Genomic DNA, 13,272 nt, shown 5'->3' on the forward strand with positions numbered 1-13,272 from the left:
TCACTGATGGTGAACAGTGTGTTTTGGACTGTAGGGTTGGCCTAATGTACAGAATGGCCTTTTCAGACGCTGACCCTGGTACAGAAATCTGTTGATTCACCAGGCCACAGCAGTGAAATTTTTAAAAGTTCGTTCATGGAATGTGGGCTTCCCTGGCTGGGCCAGCATTTATTGCCCACCTCTAGTTGCCCTTCAAAAGGTGGTGGTGAGCTGCTTTCTTGAACCGCTGCAGTCCATGTGGTGTGGGTACACCCACAGTGCTGTTAGGGTGGGAGTTCCAGGATTTTGAAATGCTGAGAACTCAAGTGATGAGGGGCAGGTGAAAGGGCTGACAGGGAGCGTGGGAATGAGATTTGTGGAGAGACCTTTCTGTTCTCCTTGGAGGACTCAAATGGAGTGCTGTTTCTGTTGGGCCAGAGTCTGTCTCTCTCTCTTCACTTTCGCCCCACTTCCTCCCTTTCACATCCATTGCAATTTATTTCAGTAATCAGATCATATGAAGCTAGAAGCTATTCAGGCTACCAGACTGCAGTGTTACCAAATTCCATAAGATTGTGCTGCCTACCCTCTGCAGTATAACTATAAATAGCTGCCTCATAGCTTCACTTTATCTTGCAGCTGTTTTGCCAACTGAGCAAGTTTTCCTTTAATAAATCAATAAAGTGGGGGAGGGCCTGTACCGAGGGCTAGAACTTTGATATGTTGGTGTAAGTGTGCATGCATGTATAGCAAACAGTTAGAAAAGCAAATGGCAGATTAGTATTTATTACCAAAGGATTGGGGTATAAGAATGAAGAAACCTTACTGTAATTATACAGGACACAGAAACAAAAATTGCTGGATAAACTCAGCAGGTCTGACAGCATCTGTAGAGAGAAAGACAGAGTTAATGTTTCGAGTCGGTATGACTCTTCTGAACTAAAGAGAGGTAAAAATGTGGTGAAATATATACTGTTTAAGGAGGGTGGGACAGGTGAAGCTGGATAGAAGGCCAGCGATAGGTGGAGGCAAAGGAGAGATTGCAAAAGATGTCATAAACAAAAGGTAGAAGGAGTGTTGATGGTGGTGATACTGGCTAAAGGAGGTGCTAATGGTGACATTAACAGTAGAAAGCAGAATGTGTAAGTGACAGATGGCCCTAGTGGGGGTAGGGTGGGGGGAGGGGACGATGTGGGGAAAAAAGATCGAAATAGGCTAAAAGGTGGGGATAAAACACTGACTGAAAATAAGCTTAAATAATAATAATAGGTGGGAGAAAAATGTATATCTAAAAATTAAAAAATAAATATTTGAAAAAAAGGATCAAGAAGGGGTAGGGATGGAGGAGAGAGTTCATGATCTGAAGTTGTTGCACTCAATGTTAAGTCCAGAAGGCTGTAAAGTGCCTAATTGGAAGATAAGATGCTGTTCCTCCAGTTTGTGTTGAGCTTCACTGGAACGTTGCAGCAGGCCAAGGACAGACATGTGGGCATGAGAGCAGGGTGGTGTGTTGAAATAGCAAGCGACAGGGAGGTCTGGGTCATGCTTGCGGACAGACTGAAGGTGTTCTACAAATTGGTCACCCAGTCTGCGTTTGGTCTCTCCAGTGTAGAGGAGACCGCATTGGGAGCAGCGAATGCAGTAGACTAAATTGAGGGAAGTGCAAGTGAAATGCTGCTTCACTTGAAAGGACTGTTTTGGCCCTTGGACTGTGAGGAGAGAGGAAGTAAAGGGGCAGGTGTTGCACCTTTTGTGATTGCATGGGAAGGTGTTGGGGGTGATGAAGGAGTGGGCTAGGGTGTCCCGGAGGGAACAGTCCCTACGGAATTCCGATGGGGAGGTGAAGGGAAGATGTGTTTGGTGGTGGCATCATGCTGGAGTTGGAGGAAATGGTGGAGGATGATCCTTTGAATGCTGAGGCTGGTGGGGTGAATTATGCAGGGTCTGGCTGAGATCGAATCTGGAATACTGTATACAGTTTTGGATCTTCGTACTTGACTTAAGGGGAATGCAATGAAGCTTCACTAGACAGATTGCTGGGATGAGAGATTGTTCTGGGAGGAGTGTTTAACTAGAGTGGGTGTATATTTCCTGAGTTTAGAAAAACGAAAGGTTATTTCACAAACAATATAAATTCTTAAGGGGTTTGACAGGTTACTTAGGATTTTATAAGATATTTTCACATCTTCAGCGTATACCTCTCAGTTCCAAAACTTTGACAATAAACATTTTTTTAAAAAAAAATTCTTTCACAGGATCTGGGCGTCGCTGGCTGGGCCAGCATTTATTGCTCATCCCTAGTTGCCCTTGAGAAAGTGGTGGTGAGCTGCCACCTTGAACCACTGCAGTCCATGTGGTGTAGGTAAATCCACGGTGCTGTTAGGGAGGGAGTTCCAGGATTTTGACCCAGCTACAGTGAAGGAACGGCGATATATTTCCAAGTCAGGATGGTGAATGGTTTGGAGTGGAACTTCCAGGTGGTGGTGTTCCCATCTGCTGCCCTTGTCCTTCTAGATGGTAGTGGTCGTGGGTTTGGAAGGTGCTGCTTAAGGAGCCTCGGTGAGTTGCTGCAGCACAACTTGTAGATGGTACATGTTGCTGCCACTGTGCGTTGATGGCGGAAGGAGTGAATGTTCGTGGAAGGGGTGCCAGTCAAGCAGGCTGCTTTGTCCTGGATGTTGTCGAGCTTCTTGAGTGTTGTTGGAGCTGCACCCATCCAGGAAAGTGGGGAGTATTCCATCACACTCCTGACTTGTTCCTTGTAGATGGTGGACAGGCTTTGGGGAGTCAGGAGGTGAGTTACTTGCAGCAGGAATCCTAGCCTTTGACCTGCTCTTGTTGTCACAGTATTTATGTTGATAATGGGGTATTCGGTGATGGTAATGCCATTGAATGTCAAGGGGCAATGGTTAGATTCTCTCTTGTTGGAGATGGTCATTGCCTGACACTTGTGTGGTGTGAATGTTACTTGCCACTTGTCAGCACAAGCCTGGATATTGTCCAGGTCTTGCTGCATTTGGACATGGACTGCTTCAGTATTTGAGGAGTCATGAATGATGCTGAACATTGTGCAATCATCAGCGAACATCCCCACTTCTGACCTCATGATGGAAGGAAGGCTGGCCATTGATGAAGCAGCTGATGTTGGTTGGGCCGAGGACACTAACCCTGAGGAACTGTGATGTCCTGGAACTGAGATGATTGACCCCCAACAACTACAACCATCTTCCTTTGTGCTAGGTATGACTCCAACCAATGGAGAATTTTCCCCCTGGTTCCCATTGATTCCAGTTTTGCAAGGGCTCCTTGATGTCATACCCTGTCAAATGCAGCCTTGATGTCAAAGACAGTCACTCTCACCTCACCTCTTGAGTTCAGCTCTTTTGTCTGTATTTGGCACAAGACTGTCAAATGAGGTCAGGTCTTGTGCCAAATACAGAATAGTCCTGGCAGAGCCCAAACTGAGCATCAGTGTACAGGTTATTGCTGTGTAACTGCTACTTGATAGCACTGTTGATGATAACTTCCCTCATTTTACTGATGATTGAGAGTGGACTGAAAGGATGGTAGTTGGTCAGGTTGGATTTGTCCTGCTTTTTGTGTGCAGGACACACCTGGGCAATTTTCCACATTGCTGGGTAGTTTTGGAGCACAACCTTCAGTACTATTGCCAGAATATTGTCAGGACCCATAGCCTTTGCAGTATCCAGTATCCTTCAGTGGTTTAATATCACATGGAGCGAATTGAATGGGCTGAAGACTGGCATCTGTGATGCTGGGGACCTCAGGAGGAGGCCGAGATGGATCATCGACTCAGCATTTCTGGCTGAAAGTGGCTGCAAATGCTTCTGCCTTGTTTTTTGCACAGGTGTGCTGGGCACCCACATCATTGGGAATGGCGGTACTGGTGGAACCTCCTTCTCCTGTTCGTTGTTGAATTGTCCACCACCATTCACGACTGGATGTGGCAGGGCTGCAGAGCTTTTATCTAATCCTTTGGTTGTGGGATTGCTTATCTCTGTTGGTCAGCTGCTGCTTCTGCTGTTAGCATGTAAGTCATCCTGTGTTGTAGCTTAACCAGGTTTACTCTTCATTGAACCAGGATTGATCACCTGGCTTGGTGGTAATGAGAGAGTGCAGCATATGCCGAGCCATGAGATTACAGTTGGCGTTGTAAACAGCTCTGCTACTGCTGATGGCCCACAGTACCTCATGGTTGCCCAGTTTTGAGTTGCTAGATCTGTTCTGAATCTGTCCCATTTTGTATAGTGATAGTGTCACACAACATGATGGAGGGTATCCTCGATGTGAAGACGGGACTTCGTCTCCACAAGGATGGTGCGGTGTTCAGTCCTACCGATACTGTCATGGACAGGTAGATTGTGAGGTTGAAGTTTTGATTGGCTTATGTATCTATTATCCATTAAATATATTAAATTTGCTCTGTTTGTTGCACAATCTTTAGTTTGTCATGCCTTGGGTTGGCTTCTAAATAGAATTTTTCACTCTTAATTGAGGAGCAGCCAGTGTCTCAGCCTCTCCTCCTCTCCCAGTAGATGGAGCTCTGGAACCGATCAGGCAACATGCACTCTCAGCTCTCCACAGCGACATACACAGATGTTACAGTACAGGAACGGCTATTCAGTCTAACCAGTTCTATTTTGGCTTTTACCTTCTCTGCAAATGGATAGTCCTAATCACATTAACCTGCTCTTTACCCCCACTTCCATCATCCACCTCTCCAATCTAACCTTGAAGGTTGACAGTTCTTGCCTCAACCACTAACCCTTGAAATGAATTCCACAGTCTCTAATCTCTGTGTGAAGAGGTTCCTTCTGCACTCTGTTTTAAATCTCATACATTTCATCATGCAGAGTATCACTTAAATGGAGAACTGAGGAATAAGACAGACAAGCTGTGGGCACAAAATAGGCATGTGGGAGCATGAGATCATAGCTATAACCGAGACATGGCTAAAAGAAGGACGGCATTGGTAGCTCAACATTTCTGGTTGTAGGGTATTCAGATGAGATAGAGAGGGGGATAGAAGAGGAGACGGGGTTACAATATTAATCTAGGAATCAATTATAGCAGTGCGGAGGGAAGGATTGAAGAGGGGTAAACACGCTGTTGGGTGTGGACAATAGGCCCCCAAACAGTCAGGGAGCGATAGAGGATCAAATATTTGATCAAATTTCAGAGAAGTGTAAGAATATTAGGGCAGTAATAGTAGGGGTTTTAACTACCCAAATATTAACTGGGATAGTTTTAGTGTGCAAGGTAGCGAGGGAGCAAAATTCTTAAGTTGCATCCTGGAGAACTTTTTAGTCAGTATGTAGAAAGCCCAACAAGGGAGGGGGCAGTTCTGGACCTAATGTCCGGAAATGAGCCCAGGCAGGTGGGAGGCATAGGGGAGCATTTTGGAGATCGTGACCATAACTCAGTTAGATTTAGGATAGTTAAGGGAAAGGATAAGATTGGGCCAGGGATAAAAGTTCTAAACTGGGGAAAGGCTAATTTTACTAAGATGTGATTTGGCCCAAGTGGACTGAGAGCAGCTACTTGCAGGTAAAACTGTGTCAGAGCAGTGGGAGGTATTCAAAGAGGAAATAGCAAGAGTACAGGGCAAATATGTTCCCATAAAGACGGGTGGGACCAAGTCCAGAGAACTCTGGATGTCATGGGACAGAAAGGCTAGGATTAAGGGGAAAAAAGACAAATTTTTGGCAGAAACCAAGGACTGAATATGGCAGAGTCCTTAGAGCTGCCAATGCTGTCCTTCTTTTATCCATGTCTCAGTTATAGCTATGATCTCATGTAAAAAGTGCAGAGGGGAACTTTAAACGGAAATTAGGAAAGCTGAGAGACTGCATGAGAAAGTATTGGTGGGTAGAATAAAGCAAAACCCAAAGGGGTTTTATAAATATATAAAGAGCAAGAGAATAACTAGGGAAAGAGTAGGACCAATTAGGGAGACTAGAGGTAATCTGTGTGTGGACCTGGAAGACGTGGGTGTAGTTCTCAATGAATACTTTGCATCAGTCTTCACAATGGAAAAGGTCGACGCAGGTATCGACATCAGGGAAGAGGACTGTGAAATATTAGAGGAAATTAACATAGAGAGAGAGAAGGTACTAGCAGGTTTAGCGACCTTAAAAGTGGATAAATCTGCAGCCTGGATGAGATGAGAGGCCTTGGCTGTTGAGAGAGGCAAGGGAAGAGATATCAGAGGCCCTGGCAGTAATTTTCAAATCCTCTCTGGCCACAGGTGAGGTGCCAGACTGGAGGACTGCTAATGTTGTCCCATTATTAAAAAAGGGAGGAAGGGATAGTCCAGGAAATTACAGGCCAGTCAGTCTAACCTTGGTGTTGAGGAAGTTACTAGAAAAAATTCTGAGGGACAAAATATATCTGCACTTGGAGAGACATGGATTAATTAGGAATAGTCAGCATGGCTTTGTTAAGGGAAGGCCGTGTTTGACAAATTTGATTGAATTTTTTGAGGAGGTAACCAGGAGTGTTGATGAGGGTAATGCATTTGATATGGTCTGCATGGACTTTAACAAGGCTTTTGATAAGGTCCCTTATGGCAGACTGGTCAAGAAAGTAAGAGCCCATGGGATCCAAGGCAAAGTGGCACGTTGGATCCAAAATTGGCTGAGAGGCAGGAAGCAGAGGGTGATGGTAGAGGGATGTTTCTGTGACTGGATGCCTGTGTCCACTGGGGTTCTGCAGGGCTTGGTGCTGGGGCCCTTGCTGTTTGTGGTGTACATAAATGATTTTGACTTAAATATAGGGGCTATGATTAAGAAGTTCATGGATGACACAAAAATTGGTCGGGTGGTAAATAGTGAAGAGGATAGCCGTAAACTGCAGGAGGATATCAATGGATTGGTCAGGTGGCCAGAGCAGTGGCAAATGGAATTCAGCGCGGAAAAGTGTGAGGTAATGCACTTGGCGGGGGCTAACAAGGCAAGGGATTACACTATGAATGATAGGATCCTGGAAAGTATTGAAGATCAGAGGGACCTTGGTGTGCATATTCATAGATCCCTGAAGGTAGCAGGGCAGGTAGATAAGGTAGTTAAGAAGGCAAATGGGATACTTGCCTTTATTAGCCGAGGCATAGAATACAAGAGCAGGGAGTTTATGCTGGAACTGTATAAAACGCTGGTTAGGCCACAACTGGAGTACTGCGTGCAGTTCTGGTCACCATATTATAGGAAGGATGTGACTGCACTGGAGAGGAGGTTTACCAGGATGCTACCTGGGTTAGAGGGTCTGAGCCATGAGGAAAGATTAGACAGGCTGGAGTTGTTTTCTTTGGAACTGCAAAGGTTAAGAGGGAACCTGATCGAGTTGTATAAGATTATGAGGGGCATAGATAGGCTGGATAGGAAGACACTTTTTCCATTAGTAGAGGAGTAAATAACCAGGGGGCATAGATTTAAGGTAAAAGTTTGAAGACTAAAAGGGGAGTTGAGAAATATTTTCACTCAAAGGATGATGGGAGTCTGGAACTCACTGTTTGAAAGGGTCAGAAACTCTAGTAACATATAAGAAGTATTTAGATATTCATTTGCGTTGCCATAGTCTCCAGGGTTATGTGCCAAGGAAAATGGGATTAATGTAGTCAGATCTTTGTTGACCAGCATGGACACGATGGGCCGAATGGCCTCTTTCTGTGCTGTAGCCATCTGAGTTTATGAGAATGGCTGCATAATTCTGAAGTGCAGAGGAATCTAGGTGTTCTAGTACATGAGACACAAAAGGTTAGTATGCAGGTACAACAAGTAATTAAGAAGGCTAATGGAATGCTATCATTTATTACGAGAGGGATTTAACATAAAAGTAAGGATGTTGTGCTTCAGTTATACAGGGCATTGGTGAGACCGCACCTCGAATACTGTGCGCAGTTTTTGTCCCCTTATTTAAGGAAGGATGTAAATGCATTGGAGGCGGTTCAGAGGAGGTTTACAAGATTAATACCTGGTTGTCTTATGAGGAAAGGTTGGACAGACTGGGCTTGCTTCCACTGGACTTTAGAAGAGTGAGGGATGATTTGATTGAAATATACAAGATCCTGAACAGCCTTTAGAAGGTGGACGTCGAAAAGATGTTTCCTCTTGTGGGTGAGTCCAGAAACAGGGGGCACTGTTTTAAAATTAGGGGTCAGCCTTTTAGGACAGAGATGAGGAGAATTTTTCTCTCCGAGGGTTGTGCGACTTTGGAATTTTCTGCCTCAAAAGGTGGTGGAAGCGGGATCATTGAATATTTTTAAGGCAGAGGTAGATAGATTCTTGTTAGGCATCAAAGGCTATCGGAGACAGATGGGAATGTGGAAATCGAATTACAAGATCATCAGCCATGATCTTATTGAATGGCAAAGAAGGCTCGAGGGGCCGAATGGTCTACTCCTGTTCGTATTTCTTATTTATTACCCCTCAACTACTGGAAACAGTCTGATTCTTTTTACCCTGCCCCACCCTTTCTTCATCACAAACACTTCCATTAGATCAATCACCAAAACATGATGATATAAGTAATCGGAACAGGAATAGGCATCTGGCTCCTTGAGCCTCCTCTGTCGTTCAATATGATCATGGTAATTTGATCTTGACTTTTTTCCATCCTTCTTTTGAGACAATGGACTGCACCCAGGGTGTGTGCCACTGCTGAATTGAACATCGTCAGTGTGGTTGGAGAGGCTGATTGATGAGTGGCAGTCCCTTCCGCATCTGGCAGAGATGAATAACATTGGCTTGAGGTTGACTCATTTTTTTCCTTCTGCCAGGCTTTCTTTTCCACCATCTGGTCATTTCTTTTGTCCTCTGCTTTTTCCATGCCTTCCTGACTGCTTGTCTCCAGGCATTCCAGTCAGCAGCAAGGATTTCCCATGCAGCAACTTTGATCTGTCAACTTGAAGTCTTGTTTGCAAGTGATCTTGACCTCAACTCTGCTACCTGCCAGTTCCAGTAACCTCTTTCCCCTCCAAAAGTCTTCAAATGTGTTGTTACCTCACTCAAATGGCCCTAATGAAATTTATAAATGATACGCTTAGTGACTGTACAGTACATCTTTGACATGGTTGTCCACTTGATCCTCCCAACGCCTCTCCTCTGTTGTCCAGCTGAGTGGGTTATTTGGTTCTGCTCTTATCTATTACTTAGGCAGAGCATTTCCGACAATGGCTTCTCTTCTCATCCCTGTTACCTTGGTCATCCCCAAAGGACCTTTCCTTGGCTCCCTTTGCCTCATCTCAATGCCTTTCCCTTGGCACCATCATCCAAAAATATGGGGTCAGGCTGCACATGTACCCTGAACATATCTGGCTCAATTCTCCACCATCCCTCGCAGTCCTCCACTGTCTCAGTAATATCAGACTAACCGTGTACGCTCACCACTGATTCCACTCCCCTCACAAGTCATACCAATTAGTATGCTGGAATTATTTGTTTTTGAAGTGATATTTTCCCCATTAACTGTTTTGGTGTCTGACCATAAATATACTGTTCGAATCACATCTGTAAACTGGATTTTTCTTTTTAAAAATGTGGAAGGACATTGCAGTATTTGGACATTTAGAGGCTGCGCAAGAGCCGTAAGTTCATCTTGGAACTGTCAGCAAGGAAGCCTCTTCCAAGCAATCACCTGAGCTACATGGTAGTTGAGAAGGAGTTGTTTGTTTTGAGCTTTAATTAATGAAAAGATGGAGGACACAAGGGCAATCACATAGCAGAGGAAAAAGCCTTAAGTTTGACCCTGTGGTTTGATTTCAGTCTTGTTGGGGAAAGGCTGAGAACAGGAGGCTACCCCGACTAGCTCGCTCTCTTTCTTTTTCTTTCTCTCCCTCTCTCCCTGTGCTTTGTGAAACCTGTGTGGTTCTCAACCTGTAGCCAGATAAACCTCACCTGAGTGTAGTTTGTCTGCGTAATTTTGGACTTGCTAGCTGAGAAAGGAGGAATTGGCCCAGCTATACTCCTCTCCGCTGAAGCATTGTTAGTGAACTTCCTGACATCTACTGGGCTCAGCGCATGTCTTCACCTGAGGGAACTTCAGACCGACAACATCGAACCTCCATGAGCTTTAATTTTTTTTCCCTTTCTCAGAAAATTTTTTTTCTATCTGTCTGACTCTGCAGAGACTGCCTGTGTGTCTGCCTGTGTGTGTCTCTTGTTTGTCTGTGTGTGTGTCTCTTGTTTGTCTGTGTGTCTGTTTGTGTCATTTCTTTGCCTGCGTGTGTGCTGGGGAAGTTTGAAAGGGTTAGCTAGTTACACTTCCAGATTACAATCGTGTGTCAACCAGTTCTTGAAACTTGTTTAAAAGGAGTTTTGTTTTATAATAAATTAATCGCTCTGATTTTTTGAAAGAAGCCGAGTCAGAGTCTCTTTTAGACCAAAAGACACAGGAGCAGAAGTAGGCCATTCGGCCCGTCGAGTCTGCTCCGCCAATCAGTGAATCATGGCTCATCTGAGAATCCTCAACTCCACTTTCCTGCCTTTTCCCCATAACCCTTGATTCCCTTACTGATTAAGAATCTGTCTATCTCAGCCTTGAATATATTTAATGATCCAGCCTCTACAGCCCTCTGTGGTAAAGAATTCCACAGATTAACTACCCTCTGAGAGAAGAAATTCCTCCTCATCTCTGTTTTAAATGGGCGACCCCTTTACTCTGAGATTATGCCCTCTGGGCCTAGACTCTCCCACAAGGGGAAACAACCTCTCAGCATCTACCCTGTCAAGCCTCCTAAGAATCTTATATGTTTCAATAAGGTCGCCACTCATTCTTCTAAACTCCAGTGAGTACAGGCCCAACCTACTCAACCCCTCCTCATAAAAAAAAATCCCTTCATACCTGGAATCAACCTAGTGAACCTACTCTGGACTGCCTCCAATGCCAGTGTATCTTTCCTTAGATAAGGGGACCAAAACTGTTCACAGTATTCTCGTTGTGGTCTAACGAGTGCCTTGTATAGTTTTAGCAAGGCTTCCCTGTTTTTACGACAGGAGTGCATAACCTCTCATTTTCCCACGTTATTTTCCTTCTTCAATTACAATGGGGACTACTTATTACTGAGTTCATTTAGCAGTGCAGAGACAATAGTGGTAGAGGCGGGTTGCCTCACATCCTTTAAAAGGTACCTGTATGAACACTTGGCAAGTCATAACATTCAAGGCTATGGGCCAAGTGCTGGTAAATGGGATTAGGTAGGTAGGTCAGGTCTTTCTCACATGTCTGTGCAGACTTGATGGGCTGAAGGGCCTCTTCTGCACTGTGATTCTGTGATCTGCCACTTTTTTGCCCATTCACTTAACCTGTCTATATCCCTCTGTGGACTCCTTGTGTCATCCTCACCACTTGCCTTCCCATCTATTTTTGTATCATCCGTAAATTTGGCAATAGTATATTCACTTCCCTCATCTAAGTCATTAATATATATTGTAAATAATTGAGGCCTGATTTCTATTAGTTAGTTAGCTCTTCTATTAGTTAGGCAATCCTCTACCCTTGCTAATATACTACCCCCAACACCATAGGCTCTTATCTTATCAAGTAACCTTATCGAACACCTCTTGGAAATCCAAATATATTAGATCTACTGGGTCCCCTTTATCCTGCTTGCTACCTCCTCAAAAAATTCTAATAAATTTGTCAGGCATGATTTCCCCTTCATGAAGCCATGTTGACTCTGCTTGATTAGATTATGTAATCCTAAAAGCGTTGTTATTACACTCTTTATAACAGACACTAACATTTTCCCAATGACAGAGGTTAAGCTAACTGGCATATAGTTACCTGTTTTTTGTCTCCCTCCCTTTTTGAATAAAGATCTTACATTGGCAGTTAAATTGACAGTTTTCCAATCCTCTGGGACTTTTCCAGAATCTAAGGATTCTTGGAAGATTACTACCAGTGCATCCAATATCTCTCCAGCTACTTCATTTAATATCCTGGATGCAAACCATCAGGTGTAGGGGACTTATCGGCCTTTAGCCCCATTAGTTTTCCTAGCACTTTTTCTCTAGTGAAAGTTATCGTATTTCCTCCCTCTCTTTTGCCCATTGATTACTTAGTATTGGAATGCTATTAGTGTCTTTTACTGTGAAGACTTAAGCAAAGTGTTATTCAACTCTTCAGCCATTTCCTGGTTCCCCATTATCATTTCCCCAGCCTCATTCTGTAAGGGCCCTATGTTCACTTTGGTCTTTCTCTTCCTTTTAATATATTTAAATAAGCTCTTGCTGTCTGTTTTTATATTACTTACTAGTTTATTTTCTCCCTCTTTATTATTTTTTTGGTCATCTTTTGGTGGTTTTTAAAACTTTCCCAATCCTCTGGATTACCACTAATCTTTGCCATGTCTTGTGTTTTTTGTGTTATGTCTTTTCTTTTAATTTGATATTATCCTTAACTTCCTTGGTTAACCATGGTTGGTTTATCTCCTTCCTAGAATCCATCTTCCTCACTGCGATGTATCTTTATTGTGAGTCATGAACTATTTCCTTAAACGTCTGCCATTGTTCACCAACTCTTTTCTGCTAAAATCCTATCCCAGTCCACTCTTTTCTTCTGAGTGCTAGAAGCATAAGTACACAAATGGCCATTTTGCTGAGAAAATGAAACATCTTAATTAACGGTACAGCCTGCAGGGTAGCAGGGCTTCATAACCTGCACACTCCTCCCATTCCAGTTGTAACAACAGATAAGAATAAACCCTGTCATTAAAATGTAACTTATCCTGCAGTTCTCCTTCATCAGCATGGCGGGAAAACAGTCTTTTACTGCTAACCATTGGCTCGATTGAGTTGCTTTTAAATGCAGCAGCCCCAAGTTCCCAGCTCTCCTGTCCCCCACCGCTCCTGGCTGTCCACCCCTCGCTCCCTGCCCCACTCTCCCCACTGCTCCCTGCCCCGCCTCCCCCATCCGCTCTCTCCTTCCCCTGCCCTGGCTCCCTGCCCTCTGCCCTGGTCTCCCCTCCATCCCTCTCTTCTCTCCATTCCCCAGGCTGTGTTGTGTCTATTTGTCTCAGCTGTGGTTAAAACTAAAAATGGGCAGGAAGCAACTGATTGAATTGTTTATCATCGAGGGTGTTTCAATTCCTAGTGTTGGTGTTGTATCTTAAAGTCTGAAATATCTTCAGGAGAATGAATAAGTCTGACACCAACTTCTAGCAATGACCATGTTTCTTACTTGCTCACTGAACCTCAGTACTAGTTTTAAGTAATTTATCCACACAGTGCCAGGTAGTCAGGAGCAAGAGACGGGTGCAATGTTTGCAGAGTTATTTAA

The 13,272-nt window shown here is 44.1% G+C and overlaps 1 protein-coding gene across 1 annotated transcript in view; it reads left to right on the forward strand.

Annotated features, from left to right (window-relative positions):
- Positions 1 to 13,272, forward strand: part of tango6 (transport and golgi organization 6 homolog (Drosophila)) — a 106,729-nt gene that overhangs the window by 7,128 nt on the left and 86,329 nt on the right. The gene's annotated exons all lie outside the window — the stretch shown is intronic.

This window comes from Carcharodon carcharias, chromosome 7, assembly GCF_017639515.1.
Source record: "Carcharodon carcharias isolate sCarCar2 chromosome 7, sCarCar2.pri, whole genome shotgun sequence".
NCBI lineage: Eukaryota > Metazoa > Chordata > Chondrichthyes > Lamniformes > Lamnidae > Carcharodon > Carcharodon carcharias.